Genomic DNA, 13,050 nt, shown 5'->3' with positions numbered 1-13,050 from the left:
CACCTTGGAAGTTTTCACATTTTCTTATTATACCCACTTTGAAACACAGTTAATATAATTTGGCTTTTTTGACACTGATCAGCAGAAAAAGTGGTCTAAATTAATTGCAAATATAAAACAACAATTGATTGCATAAGTATTCACCTCCTATATATGATACCCCCAAATCATCAATTGGCTTTAGAAGTCACAGAATTAGTTCAATGGTGATCACCTGTCCAGGGTCTCAATTGCAGTATAAATGCACCTCATCTGGAAGGTCCAGCTTGTGGTGACTCAGAACTATGGCATAACCTACACAAAAACAACACTCCAAGCAAATCCACCTAAAAGGAGATTGAAAAGCACAAGTCAGGGGATGGAGACAAGAAAACATCCAAGTAAATGAATATCCAGTGTGGTCTCCAGAGGGCGCTGCATCTCCCCAACCACAAGAGGATTTTGTTTGGGTTGAAACGCTTCCCAGTAAACATTTCCCACTGCACTAAGCACACTTAAAGTTCCCAAGCACAGTAACACTCAATCGCTCTCTGTCACTCTTTCTCACTCTGTTTCCTTCTCTTCTGCTCCTCTCAGCAAGCTTTGTCCTCCTTCCACCTAACTTTGGCTCTCCGATTGAAGCGAGGCTGCTCCTTTTATCAAAAACCCGGGAGTACTTCTGGTGTCCCAAAGCTGTGGCCCAGGAGGCTGGAGTCCAACTGAATAGAGCTCATTAGACCCTTCTGTGCCCCCTGGCGGCTCCCACGGAACCCAACAGGGCTGAGGTAGTGTACTACAAGTCCCAATGTGCCCTGTGGGAACCTGTGGTGGCACCGTAACCCAGGGGGCTGTCACCTTAGTGGCTCAGGGGAGGCAATGCCCTGAGTAAGCTGAATTCCCCAGTCCTTCCATGCTGTGGGCGTCCCTGCTATGTAGGGTTCACGGGTGGCACCATTCACACCAGGTTAAATCATTTATGAAGAAATGGGAAGAGTATAGCACAGCTGGAAATCTGCCTAGATCATGCAAGAAGAAGACTAATGAGTTAGGCAACCAAAAGACCAGTGAGAACTCTGAAGGAGTTATGAGGTAAAGTGGATGAAATTGAGAAACTGTGTAGACAACAACCTGTCTTGTTGCTTCACCAGTTGCAGCTTTATGGGGAAGTGGCAAGGAGAAAATGATTGTTATATGAAACATACATTCCGCATCTCAAGTAGAGTATGCCAGAAGGCACATGGGAACTCTGAAGTCAAATGGAAGAAGGTTCTATGGTCTGATGAGACCAAAATTGAACTCTTTGCCCGTCTGACTAAATGCTTTATTTGATTTAAGCCAAACATTGCACATTATTCTAAATATAACATCCTTACCATGAAGCATGGCGGTGGCAGTATCATGCAGCAGAAGATTCTGGAACGCTTATGAGGGTAGAGGGTAAAAGTATAGGCAGTAGAATACTGGAAGAAAACTAGATACAAATGCAAGAAACCTGAGCCTTGAGAGAAGATTTGTTTTCCTGCAAGACAACGACTCCAAGCATGAAACAAATATCTTAAAAACGACAGTGAACAAATATCTTAAAAACGACAGTGTTCATGTGCTGGAGTGGCCAAGTCAGAGTCCAGAGGCCCTGACTTAGTGGGTCTTCTCTTGACTCCACTCACTTCACATTTCATTTCTCTTTGGGTACTATTTAAGGAAATAAACGAAGCAATTCAGAGGAACAAGGAAGACATTCAGAGGAACAAATCTTAAAAGAGAAGTCAATTAAAATGAATTCACAAGAAGTTAATTAGCAGCACAAACAGGGCACTCATTAAAAAAAGGGTTAGAATGAAAACCTGTAGACTCGGTGGTCCTCCAGGACCGGAGTTGGCAACCCCTGGTCTAGACCATCTTGAAAAAGCTTGGGCTGCTGCTGGAAGAGATGTTGGTGAAGCCAGCAGAGAGCACTTACCCTGTTGTCAACGTGTGGACATTAATGATAAATGGTTCTGTCCTTTCAATGAGACATAAAACCAAAGTCCTGACTCTCTGTGGTCATAAAAGATACCTTGGCATCTTTCAAACAGAGTAAGGTGTTTTCTGATGTCCTGTCTAAATTGCTCACACAGCCCTCCCAATCCCGCCCCCTAACCATCCCCTGACTCTAATTGGCTAACTATCTATCTCTCACCCCTTAACCACCTAAAGTGAGTGTACTGGCACAGGAATGGCTGCTGTCTGTTCATCCAGGTGGATGCTATACATTGGTAGTGCTTGAAGTGGTTCCTCCACTGTCTATGTAAAGCACTTTGAGTAGGTTAGAAAAGCGCTATGAAAATGTAATTAGTTATTACATCAAAATAAATCTAATGCCTTGCATGTGGCTCTAGGGCTTCCATAGCTGTCTTATGATTACATGCATAGACTCTCCACTGCTCTCTAGTGCAGGGCTAGCACCACCATTAAGGTGAATTAAGCATTCACCTAGAGTGCAGATCATGACGGAGGGAAAACCCAGCCACACAGGTTAGCTACCAAACTGTCGGCTGGTGCACTAGTAAGCTTGGCCTAGGATGCAAAATAACCGACACTACTCTAGTGACATTCTCATCAGTGATCCACAAATGGTTTGTTGCTGGTTTCAAACATTCTCTGTGACTGTCTCGTGTCTGTCTGCCCAGAAGTTTATGGTAGTGTCTCGTGTCTGACTGCCCATTGCTATCATATTTATGACCCCTCTGGCTGCATTTCTTATATACTTTTGTCTTATGACAGACAACCATCATTTATCTGTCTGCTCTGGCTAATGTCACCCTGAATTGTTTCATTTCCTCTGGCTAGCTGTGCAGATTACCCATAGTGCTCTTGTGACTGTGTAGACTCTCTGATAAGACTTCATAACAGGCTCCACTGTAGAATAGGCTTAGTTGTCTTATGGCTATCCAATCAGATTCTCTCATCCTGCCTCATTACTCTCTCACATATTAATATTATCCACCACCACTTCATGCCTGGGTGCGCAGATTCTGTTATTATTTACTGACAAGCTGCACAGATTATCTGTTAACTGCCTGAACAAATGCTGCCTGACTGACTGCGTTTTTCTGGATTATTCCTAGCCATACTGTTCACACCAGAGTCAGTCAATCCATTAGGTGATATAGGGGGCTACCTAGAGTGCTACTACCCAAGTGGTGCCATTCATTAAAGTCAAGGGGCATGCTCTCTGGACACCGAGGGAACACCCCCAGTCCTTGAAGTCTAATAACACTGAACTTGCGCTGTGGACAACTTCACCTACCCTCCCACAGTCTGTGCTATGGACGGCAAGAGGCAGAGCATTTTTGTAACTCAAGGGACATGCACTACAAGCGAACACTAAGGTGGTGCATCCCATTTGTCATGGACTAGGAGTCCCAAAACATTAAAGAGTCCCTAAGAGTTCCAAAAGTACGTCCAAAAATGCCCACAGCTTAACCTACAAACCCTGACTAATAATGAGGGCAAACACATGGTCTTCAAAAAAATCAAAAGTTTATTTTCACAAAAAAGCACTAAAACAAAAGCAAATAATTGCCTGAAATAGTAAAGCAATCCAAGGCAAACAAGTCCCAATACAGATACTCAAAAATCAGTCAAAAAACAGAGCGAAGCTCAAAAATGTAAAGAATCAGAAATCCTCTAAAACTCAAAAAAGACACAAGAATTCACCATTCCTCATTGCATTCAACATGAACTGCCAGGAACTGTGGGAGACCCTCTGGATTTATAGGGTGGACGGCAGTTCCTGGTGGTGATTGGCAGGTGACCCCAACTCTAGACAGAACACCCATGTTTTAAAGTCAAATCAAGTCAAGGGGGCTTTATTGTCATACCATCTACTCACTTACCTTGGTACATCACACAGTGGTATGAAATTACACCTCCCTAAGCCACAATGAAATATTTAGACAATAAATATGATAATACAACAATACAGTGAGGTTGGTAATTTTTATATAAGGGAATGCAGAACAACATCTGTACAAACCAAAATCATATTGATTAACAGCAATCAGTGATCAAAGGAAATATGTAGACAATGAACAAGTAATTTAAAGAAATGCAGAACTGAAGAGTAATTAGACTCAAGCCTATATAAGCCTATACAAAGAAGGTGTTGTTCACTCTGGCAGTGTTAGTCTGCAGACTCTGATACCTTCTGCCACACAGAAGCAGGGAGAAGAGATTTTGGCAGAGGTGGGAAGGATCCCCATAATACTGAAGGCCTTACAGATGCAGCATTTTGCGAACATGTCCATGATGAAAGGGAGAAAAGTCCCAGTGATGGTATCCACAGTGCGCATTATGCGTCGTATGGACTTGCAATCAGAAGGATTGCAGTTCACACACCAGACAGTGATGCAGCTGGTCAGGATGCATTCAGTGGTGCTCCAATACATTGTGGTGAGGATATGGCACAAAAGATTTGGCAGAAAGTGAAGTCATTGTAGTGCTTTCTTGGTCAAGGAGGAGGCACTGATAGACTACGTTAGGTCATCCACCAGGCGCATACAAAGGATTTTGGTGTTTTCCACTCTCTGTACAATAGAACTCCTGATATGCACTGTTAAAAATAGAGGTGCCAGAGTGGTTCCCAAAAGACCCATCCACATGAAGGTTCCAGAAAGAACTTTTGTTTAATTAGATCTATAACAGGCCACATATGGTAAAAAATCATGAACAGATAATAGCACATTTGTGAAATAACCAATGGCTCATAATTCTGAAAGGACTGTTGCTGCATACAACACAGGCTAAGATGAGGATTTACATCTACTTACTGGGATAACGCCTATTCAAGGCAACTTACAAAATTTATGATATAATGAGTTACATTTTTTCAGCATTCCAGTTGGAGCAGAGGCAGGTCAAGAGACTTGCTCAGGGTCACACAGTGTCAGCAGCAGAATCTGAACCAACAACTTCAGGGATTGAAGTCCAAAGTATAACCACTACACCACACTGCTGGTTTTCCTAACCCGCCAGATGTCCTGCTAGGTAGTCTACCACCACAGTTTTCAAACTGTGGTACACGTAATGCTGGTGGTACTTCAAGTCATGTCAAGTGGTACTTGTGTGGTCCTTTATTTTCCACGAATCGATGTTGCTAAAATGCCAATATGTTGCATATAATCATATATAGTATAAGTATACTACTGTAAATGCGTGGAAGACTCCAAGCCAGCTTTTATTAGCACGGGCACCCATTTCCTTAATTAGTTTAATATCACTTTAACGTCATAATTATAGTCATTATAGTGATTATAGTGACTTTTTCTTCAAAACAACACGGGCATAAATTAACGATTCATTGACAGTGGTACTTCAGTTTACTGGTCCTCGCGGAGTGGTACTTGTTCAAAAAAGTTTGAAAACCGTGGGTCTACCATACATGCAAAGATTTCAGTTTTACTCTATACATTAGGAAGTTTTTCAAAGTACAAAGAACCAACTTCATATGCAAAGAACCCTTCTCAAAATAAAATGGTGCACTGTCAAGCAATAAATAGTTGTATGAGGAACCACTCAGTCCGCATGATCTGGCAAACTTTTACACTGGATGCCCTTCCTGACGTAATCCTCCCTATTCATTTGGGCTTGGGACTGGCACGAAGAATCACAGTGGTTTGTGCATCCCCTTTGGCTGCATTTTGAGGAATCACTCAGTAAAGGACAATAAAGTGCCATTAAATATAAGATTGTGAAGTGGAGTGTGAGCAGGGTGGGTTTTCCTGAAGTCTGTGACCACCTCTTTAGTTCAATGGACATCGAAAGACCAGATGTTGCACTTGCAGCAACAGTCTACCCGCTGCTCCATATCTTTTCTGTACTCTGCCTCATCATCACTGGTGATGAGAGCCGCTGCCATCGTGTCATCAGCAGACCATATATTGATGAATTGCTATTGACTTAAGATTCTTTGCTTTCGTATGTCTGCTCTGATTGAATAGATTATTCACAGGTTTATGATTAGCTGTGCTGGTTCTTGCTGCTGTCTGATGGCTATCTGCACTAGCTGTGCAAACTTGCTAAGCTTGCTGGTGACTGGCTGCTCAAATCCTGCTAATTATTGGATGGCTGCACAGATTGTCGTAGATCTTCTGAGTCACTACACTGGCTATGCAAGACATCCACTGCAGCTTTATTTGAGGGCAATAAAGGCGATCTGACCCTAATAATACGGCTATAGAGATCATCCACAGGTGTTTAGTGACTAGCCGCCTAAATTCTCCACAGCTCCTTTGTTTAATGGCTGTGCAAATTCTATTCTACCATCTGCTGAGTGGCTGTGCAGATTCTCTGCTACCATCTGCTGAGCGCCTGCACAAATTGTGCACAGCTGCCTTCTGGCTGATTGTGTAACACTCTTTGCTTTTGGCCTGTGGATTTACCATACACTGCTACGCTACTGGCTTCATTATCGTCTATTGACTGTGTCCAGATCAGCCATGCAGGTTATACGCAGGAATATTTTCAATACTCCAAATTCCTGAAACAATGTATTTATTTCACTGGATAAACAGATTATTTCATTTCTGTCTGCACAGATTGTCCTTTTGTTTAATGGCCGTGCAGATTCTATGCTACCTGCTCCTGACTAGCTGCACAGATTCTCGGCTGATGTCCGCTGAGATTCTCACAGATTATTCACACTTGCTTTATGACTGTTTATAATTCTTTGCTGCTAAATAAGAACTGGCTGAGAAATTTTTAAGCTACCATTTTGCTCCTGGCTGTATTATCGTCTGTTGACTGGCTGTGCAGACATGCCTTTGCTGTCTCATGACTGGCTGCATACTTTCTCTGCTACTGTCTCAGTAAATACTCACACTGTTTATGTATTTATTTGATTTAATTTTTTTCTTTTTTTAACCTTTACTTGAGTTGTCTGGGATATATGTTTTAATGTACACAGTCATTAATTGTGAAGACAAGAATGCAGCATAGGGAACTTTATCAGGTTTTTTTTCCAAAACTTCCAGCAATATCCCTGGCCATTTGATAAAACTGACACAAACGTTTACAGGCATATTTATTTAAAATCATTGCTCTGTGTGTAAAACGTGCAGGGCTGATCACCTAATGACTACAATTCCAATATGATTCCCAAGAAATATGCAGGTACACCATTTCCATGCTAGTTATACTTAGACCGACTCTACCATTCAAGTAAATTAGGCAGTTGCCTTTGTGGCATTTTTCGTAAACAGTACTGATTCTGACTTGCAAACACTCAGTACAACTGTTCAATTCACATTTGCTCGATTAAATTGTTTAATTTTATGATGTTTGGCGTTAAATGCTGACCTACACGAGCCACCACTATTAAAGGTGCTATTCCAAATCCTGGGGCGGTTCATACTGTGTGCTCCTGGGAACACTCAAATCTTTAGAAATGGTTTTACACTCTTACCCTGATCTATGCTTCACCTCAGTTTTATTGTAGAGGTTTAAGAAGAGTTTCCCAGACTTCATGGCTTGGTTATTGTCCTGACATGTAATGTGAATTGTAGGACCTTAGCCTACATACTGTAAGTGAAAGCAACAGCACAATAAGGAGTTGGGATACCATCCTGGTAACCCCAAACAATTAAATGAGATGTAAACAAAAGAAAACACGCAACAACTGTTGATACCTCTTCTCAGGCGCAAGTTAAAAACAGAACTGCCTCAAGAAGGAGAATCTTCTGGTCTTAAGTCTTTCCAGCAGGAAGTGACGTCAGTAGTGTTACAGCTGTCAGTCTTCCAGCCAGGAGGAAGAAAAAAAAACATTAGGACACAGCGCCGACCTCTGGAGAAGCCGGGAATTACAATCACCAGAACCCTTCAGCAGTCCCTAATGCACCCCGGGGGGCAACTCACAGGTGTGTGCCTTTCTACACGACGTCCAAGCAATTGAGTTTTCCACGGGGGTTGTAATCAAGTTCTAGACACGTCTCAAAGATAACTGAAGCAAACAAGACACACCTGATCACATCTGGAGGGCATGCCACAGCAATGAGTCTCATACGAAACAGATTTCAGTTTTTGATTTTTAATTAATTTACAAACTTATCTAAAAACATGTTTTCACTTTGTCATATGTGGTTATTGGGTGTAGTCCGATGGGCAAAAATGGCAAATTTATTTATTTAAAATGAAATCAACAACACAATAAAGTGTGCAGAAAGTAAAGTGATCCGAATCCTTTTTGAATTCATTGTAGCTGGAATGAAACGTTGCAGCCACTGTGGTCTTCTACAAACTGGATTTGAGACCCCCAGGTTAAGAGAATTATAACTATTCAGTGCAGAGAAATATGTTAGTGTGTTTACCTGAACCAATGAACCAGTTAGTCACAGAAACCTGGATTCTAAAATGCCATGTAAAGACTTACGCTGGTTAGAAACTTGGTTAACAGAGGTAGGATGTATTTAAGGATTTTGTAGTCTGCACATGTCCATTGCACTCCATTTGCCTGCTTAGCTTCGCTCTCGCTTTCAGCAGTCACAGGTAGAAGCGTCCACAAGATCAGTTTCCTGAGGCAAATGCTCGGATGATTGCATTATTCCTTCTCCTGGTTGAAATAATCCATCTCAATTCTTAAATGTATATTGATTAGCTGAATACAGTGCTAAGGCAACACAATCTCAGGAGCAGTTGTGTAACAAGTTAAAGGTAACGTTCAATTACTGATTAAGGTAAAGGATAACATAAAGCAATACTTATTTTATTGAAGTAAAATACTTGCGTTATTATCGAAGCAGCAACGCAGCCAAACAAAAAGGAGTGTGTTGCGTGCATCAAAAAACAGAGACAGAGTAATAAAATGTCAGTTTAGTTTTCATCCATCTATAGTACGGAGCCCCCTCACACCTACCGGGATCCATAATACAGACATGACGAAATAGTGTGAATAAGAAACTCAGCTGCTAAATGATCATACTGCAAATCATCTAGGGATCTGGTTGAAGATGTAAAAAGGGGAAGGATGTGTTTTACTTCACAGCACATGAAGGTCTACGTTTATTTATTAAATACAAGAAAACTATACAGGCTTCATGCTTGTTTTTGGAATCACAGAGGCAGATGTTGACGTTATGTTATTTTTTGCATGGTTTAATGACATCGGAGCGTTTCGACAAAGAGAACTTCAGAAGATAACTATAGCAGAAGTAAACGTGTTTTTTTTAAGAAACCAGGTTTCTGCCTTCACCTGTTGCATCCAATTCAGAACCCCGTTGCAAAACGAAAGTGTCGGTTAAACTGACTGAATTGGATACAACACCAAATCACTCCAAGCAGGTATCGTTACAAACTGCAGTCGAATGGGCGTGGCTTTCTGTCAATCATATTCAAATTTATCCAACTGCACATTCGAATGTGGCCTCTTCAGCCAGTCACGTACAGTATTAGACCCAGGGCCGGATTTATATGAAAAGAGGCCCTAGGCTATTCCACTTATGAGGCCCTTTCACCTTCCATTTTTAAGTTTGTAAATTACATGAGAGATAATAAAATTTTGCTAACAATTTGAATGTAGGCCCCTCTTGATCTTGAGGCCCTAGGCTGAAGCCTAGTTAGCCTATAGGAAAATCCGGCCCTGATTAGACCATATCTCAGCTGTGTGTGTGTGTCTGTGTGTGCGCGTGTGTGTGTAAGTGCACTGTGTATTAGAACATAATGCTGGTTTTTTAAATTCTCAGACATCAAGAAAATATGAATCACATATTCAATACACCAGGCCAAAATAAGGGGAAGTGCATTTAAGGCTAAAGCCAGGAAGCTCTTCTTGGCGCGAATGTTCATGGAAATCTAAACCATAAATTACCAAGTCCTGCAGTTAAAGGGGGAGTCTTGACAACTTTTAAAATGTCTCTGGATGAGATATCGGGGTATTAACAAGCTAAACGAGCTCTTAGACTGAATGTCTCCTCTTAGGAACATTGCTTCCTATGTTCTCATTCCCCTGCACATAAGGCAGTTAATACTAAGTCTAATGTGAAACATCGGATGGATGTTTTGATACCAGAAACACCAAAATGGGAAAATAAAAGCAATTTCAGCAAGGACTCAGGCCCAAACAGCACTCCGGGTTCAATTGTCTACTCAACAGAAAGAGTACGGCACATGGTGGTGTTAGCAATGAGGCTTGACTGGTCAAGTGTTTCGTCTGGTCAATTAACTGAAGCGTCCTGCGCCATTGCCAGTCTTACTACTATTAATGGCCTGCTGCCAAACAGTTAACATGGCATGTTGGAGCTGGGGTACAGTGACTGACATCTGATTCTCAAGGTTTTAGCCCTGAAGGAATGCTGTTATTTTACTGAAATGGAACCCTCTTTAGTCTCTAAGTGACAAAGCATGGCATATGAATTACAGCAAAATGGGCTTTAACTGTACACCATACACTGTTGTCCTCCGCTTAGCTTGCTTCACTCTGTCCGGAATTTAGCTGACATGCTAAGGCACGCAGAAGGTTTTACATACTGCATGGAGAAAAGCTGAGAAATGGGGCTGTCGGTGCAACAATTCAAAACAGTACTGGATGCAAAAACACGCTCCCCAGAGAAAGAACCTGAGGGCTAACGATTCCTCCCAGATTAACGGCACACATTTACATGAAGTACTACCTTTTCAACGGAATCTTAGCTTAAGGGGGTATACATGGGCGAGAGAAATTACATCCAGCCGCCTCTCCATCTTTCTGCGCCTGCGGAGTGAAATGCCGGCCAAGCGGCTTGATTGGCTCTGGTCAAACGTGTCCAGTGCAACGTGGCTTACCGAAAATGGACACAAACATACAGAAATACGCACGGATTATTGACAAATGCATTTTAAAAAGATAATGTGCAGCCTCCACTTTTCAAACGCGACTGTAAATCTACTTTCGCTGACTATCAGTTTCCCACACCATGTTCTAATTATGAGGGCTTTCGTTCCTAAGCAGCGGCGGCCAGACCGTTAACCGCTCAGCCATGACTTGCCGTCTGATCATCAAGTTCTCAAGACAATGCTCTGGTGATCGGACTGTGACGTCAGTGTGCAGGCTTACGAAATAATGAGAAAAAGCTTGACGGCTTTGAATGGCACATCAAGGCATAGTAAAACTTTACATTACGCGGCCCTAATTACAGTATCTACACAGACTCTGTAATTAGCGGCATACTGCTGCAGAACTGCTTGGTGTCAATTGGGCCCTCTTAGCTTCATCAATCACCGTCTCGAGAGTGATGTGCTCTTGATGCTAATAATTAGAAGTAAGACTTTTAAACTGACCTCTGACTTCGTGGACAGCGTGGTCAAGGACTAGCTGTTGATAAGTTGAATAAGAAGCAGGGGTGTAACCAGGAATAGATTGTAGGGTGGACCTGTGTACAAACTTTGGCGTTCTAGTTTTTAGTAGAATATATAAGAACACTTTTCCAAAAAATACACCTATTCATACTGTGATACTTTCACATAACTGAATTATTAGGACAGTACAAAAACCTGAACAAAAATGATCAAGGCAATCAAAAGTTCTGCCAAGGCGGACTCAAACTCCAAATCAGTCCCTACTTGTCTTGTAAAGTTTTATGCCAGACGCGCAGGCTTCGGGGCTTTAGATTGAACTGGTCAATGATTTCGTCACGATCTACATTTTCAGCGAGATCGTGTTCAATGATGAGATAGTCAGACTCGTCTTGATCCGATTTACGGATGAAAAAAACTGTTCATCACTCCTAGTTGTATTTGCAAGTGTGTGGCCATTACTGCAACAAAGCATTAACATTAGGGAGAATGTCTGCTGGGCAGCTGTCAAGCACCTCCAAACCATTTTACTGGAATTTACAGAACATGTTGACTGTAATAGTACTGCAATTCAGTAGCCACTAATTCACCATAAATTCACTAAAACGATTTAGTTAAAAGACGTGAAAAAAAAATGTAAATGACTAGCAATTCAGACACCAATCATTTTGGCATCAGACATGCAAACTGTCATTTTTATCCATCGCTTAAAATTGCACTGTTAAGTAGAATTAGTTCATGTTGTCTGGTGGAAAATGAAAGGAAATATTGTTTTGGTGATTTAGGGTGTGCTACAGGTTCACAAGTTTATTGAAAAAAAAACCACCATAAATCATCCATCCATCCATTTTCCAACCCGCTGAATCCGAACACAGGGTCACGGGGGTCTGCTGGAGCCAATCTCAGCCAACACAGGGCAGGAAACAATCCTGGGCAGGGTGCCAACCCACCGCAGGACACACACAAACACACCAAGCACACACTAGGGCCAATTTAGAATCGCCAATCCACCTAACCTGCATGTCTTTGGACTGTGGGAGGAAACCGGAGTGCCCGGAGGAAACCCACGCAGACACGGGGAGTACATGCAAACTCCACGCAGGGAGGACCCGGGAAGCGAACCCAGGTCTCCCAGCGCTACCACTGCGCCACCGTGCCACCCCACCATAAATCACTAACCACAAAAAACCTTCAGCACACACAGAAAACGTAGTTTGCTGGCCATGTTTAAGTTTTTGTTTTTCACAGTGCAAAAGCGTTGGAGTCATCAGGAACAATTTACAGTGCTGCTGCAAAGGGGGCGTTGCTTATGCAAACACATTAACTTTATGCAAATTTGGATTTCTGTTTTGTTACTTTATAGCAATACAACTATTATTGAAACAATTAATTAATACTGATAGGTACAATACTGTTTAAATGTAAGCTTACACACATTTATCGATTTAAAATCATTGCTTTTGTGAATTTCCCATCGGGATTAATAAAGTATCTATCTATCTATCTATCTATCTATCTATCTATCTATCTATCTATCTATCTATCTAACCATTTATTGTGTTAAATTTTTTTGACTGTAAAAATACACCGTTATGTAATGTATTTTACAGGATTTTCTTTTACAGTATATTCACCTATTTTCCTCAAAATTTACATCTCTCAACAGGGGGGTAAAAAAATATGAAGTTGCAAAGAAAATTTGAAGTTGGTTTATTCTATAAAATAACACTATTATATGCTATTATTATTGTTATTTGAACTTAAAAT

Source organism: Erpetoichthys calabaricus, chromosome 11 (genome assembly GCF_900747795.2).
Source record: "Erpetoichthys calabaricus chromosome 11, fErpCal1.3, whole genome shotgun sequence".
Classification (NCBI taxonomy): domain Eukaryota; kingdom Metazoa; phylum Chordata; class Cladistia; order Polypteriformes; family Polypteridae; genus Erpetoichthys; species Erpetoichthys calabaricus.
The sequence above is the reverse complement of the archived record's forward strand: the minus strand, read 5'-3'. Positions refer to the sequence as shown.